Here is a 3,628-nt window from a genome sequence, read left to right on the forward strand (position 1 = left end):
AAGGAGTTGAGAAAATCATGGATATAATAAGTAAAATTAAGTAATTACCAAGTCCTATTGAAAAATTAATAAATAAAATTACATAATTAACTAATAATATAACAATCAAGAGTTTTGAAAACAAAATTTATTATATATATATTTATTTATTTAAATAAATAAAAGACATTTTGGTTGTTTTTTTTTTGTAAAAATAATTTTACTTCATTCTTTTTGATTTCTAGTGTAATTTTAGATTTTGTTGGGTTTTATTTGTGAATAAATCTCATCCTTAATGTTTAAATGAAATTCTCCCTACAAATTAAATCTGCTAATGTTGATCTAGCTTCCTAAATATGTAACGTATAACAGTATTTATTGAATTATGAAAAGTGTTTACTGTTTAATGCATGATATTCTTCTTCTTCTTCCTTTTTTTTTTGTCCGAATATTACATGATATTCTACAGGTTTACCTTTTCGTCCCTTCAAGGTTTAATAATTACAGCCATTTTATTTAGGCACTCATTTTTTTAAATAAAATATGGAGTTTATGATTAAGATTCTCGTAAAAAGAAGGGAAATTCCCTGTGTAAGATCATTGAAAGAAATTTTTATTAAAAAAAAATCTAATTTTACCTTTCAATATACAAAGACTAAACTAAAAATAAATTTGTACAATGATAGAAATATCTTTATTAAAAAAAAGAGTTAACTTTCTAAATTTTATGTACCTGTGCACAAAATAAAATGAAATGTGAATTGAAAAAGTTAAAAAGAAACAAAAGTCAAATAACGCGTTACTTTTGGTACAAGTCCAGTCATAAATGCTTTAGGCCTTTAGCCTTACCCACAACACTGCAATCCCTTGTAAAAGCAACCTCATGCTGTCACTTCTTCAAGAATCATGTGAAATTTTTGAATTTTTATTTTGCTTGAATTCTATAAAAAATGAGAGGAAAAGCTTGTAAATCGGACGTTATGTCATAATTATTTTAAATATCCTCTTGACATGTGATTTTTTGAGAGCATCGTTTTGGTCTTAATAATTTTGTGGAGTTTTACTTTTAATTTATATAATTTTTTTAATATTTTTAATTTTTATAAAAATTTAAAGTATTAAAAAATTAAAATTACAGGGATTTGTAAAATGAAATTACTCAATTTTTTGAAACTATAAAGATTAAAAATATTAAAAAAATTTTAATGATTGAAAATAAAACTTAATAAAACTATAGGGATAGGTGATTATATTTTTCCTTTGATTTTTTATAAAATGACAAAAATACTCTCATTTTAAATTAAAATAATAATTTCTTGTTTGTTTTGCTCATCACTAAAAAAAATTAATTATTATTTAAATTAAAGTAATTACAAATATTTATAATGCTTAAACTTTAGTGAATAAAAATTTTGTACAATGACAATTCTAATTGATTGTTCTACTTTGATCATTGTCAAAATAAAAATATTTATTACTTAAATTTTATTAGTCACACATATTTATAACTTAATGAAACAAAAATTTACACAGAAAAAATTATAATTTTTTATTTCATTCTAATAATTATTAAAAGAAAAATTACTATTAATTTTTTGGGCTAAAAATGTTACTTTTTTATTTTAAATTAAAATATTTTATTTGTTTCATAAAAAATTATTAATATTATATTTTTAAAAACTTAAAAAGAATTAAAACATTTATTTTATTACCATTTACATATTTTAAAGGTTTTTTTGGTCATCTTCCCTTGACTTTATCAAGGGAACGTGTCAATAAAAATTTTAAAAAATAATATTGTCACATGGATTGAACTTGACTTTAGACTCAAGTTTTAATAATTAGAACCTGTTTATCGAAGCACTCAATTTTTGAAAAAAAAAAATATGAAACCTATGTCGGTCATGTCAAGATAATCATGAAAAGGAAGGATAATTAAAATGTAAGATCACCGAAGGATTTTTTTTTTTTTTTTGGAAAGAAAAACAGTGTAAACAGATTCTGATTTTTCCTTTCACGATCAAAAAACTAAAATAAAAATAAACTCGTACATAAAATGACGTAAATATTTTCATTTTTTAAAAAAATTAAAGCATTACAGCTAATTTTTGTCCTGGTTTTTTGGTACATGTCATAATGTTTGGAGCGTTGAACTCCATAGCACTGTAATCCCTTGTAAAAAAAGCAATCTTATCATTGTCTTTTTCAAGTATTTGAAATTTTTAAATTCTTATTTAGCATTAACTTTATCTAGAAAAATTACTTATAAAAAGATAATATTGTCATGTGATTTGGACCCTCGCTAGGCTAAACATTTGGTTGAATCGGCTGAGATTATTTTCTCAATGAAGAATTTCACGTAATCACTATCTTTTCTTAATATAAGGCGCATATGGTATTAATTACATTTTTTAATATCATTTTTATTTAACTTTACTGACTATGAGAGAAAATGTAATGTTAATTTAAGATTTTTTATTTAGATGGGGGGTAAAAATTAAAGTTTTATTCTATTTTTAAATAAAATTAATAATTTATCTAACTTCTTTAATTTTGATAAGATAGTTAGAGATAATTTATGGTAGAGATTGAAGGGAGTGCTACAATAGCTAATTAATAATTATTTGCAAATCAGACTCAAGAAATTCTGCTATTACATTGTAGGATTGAAATATAAGTGAAATAAATCTCTTACTAAATCCCTTGCCAATATTATTTAAAATTTAATAATTTAGCGAGGGATTAGTCCCTCACTAAATATACCTTTATTTAAAAATAGTAATGCCACATTACCCGTCATGTGTGCTTCATTTATAATATGTCACCAACAACCTCGTGCTTCATCAATCGCTATCTCACCAACCATCTTATGTCCCATCACCCGCCACATGTACGACAACCCATAACATGTCATTGTCCACCTTATGCTATGTCACTTGCTCCTTATTATATCATATATTCATTATGTTTATACCAACCCAAGACTTGAACTCTTGACCTTATACCTTCAAGCCTTATGCTCTCTTTCTTTACCAGTTAAATTGAAAGGCACATGTAGTTATTATATAAAAAATTAAATATATATTTTTACTACATAAATATATCAAATAATATATTATAAACACACACACACACATATTAAATTTTATTTTCAATTATTAATATGTTAAAAATATTTATATTTTATTTAAATTATTCTTTACATTATATTTTTAATAAACATTATTTTATTAATGAAAATCAATTTAAATAAAGAATATATTAAATATTAAATAATTTTATTATGAATATTTTAGTTAATTTTTATTTTTAAATAAAAATAATTAAACATATAATTAAAAGTCATTGTCAAAAGTTAAAATTTTTTTTACAATAATTAGCTAAGGATAGAAAATTCCTCACTAATTATCTTATTTTAGAGAGGGATTGAGAGTCACTCACTATTTTTCTCACTAATTGTCTTATTTTAGAGAGAGATTAACAGTCTCTCACTCTCTCGCTAATATTTTTCTCTCGTTATTTTTCTTGTTAATTGTTTTATTTTAGAGATGGATTGACAATCCCTCACTATTTTCTTCACTAATTCTCTTATTTTAGAGAGGATTTGACAGTTCCTTATCATTTTCCTCGTTAATATTAAGTTTAAACT

This window comes from Prosopis cineraria, unplaced genomic scaffold (assembly GCF_029017545.1).
Source record: "Prosopis cineraria cultivar Desert tree isolate PC_DT_omini unplaced genomic scaffold, ASM2901754v1 PC2, whole genome shotgun sequence".
In the NCBI taxonomy this organism is placed as follows: Eukaryota; Viridiplantae; Streptophyta; class Magnoliopsida; order Fabales; family Fabaceae; genus Prosopis; species Prosopis cineraria.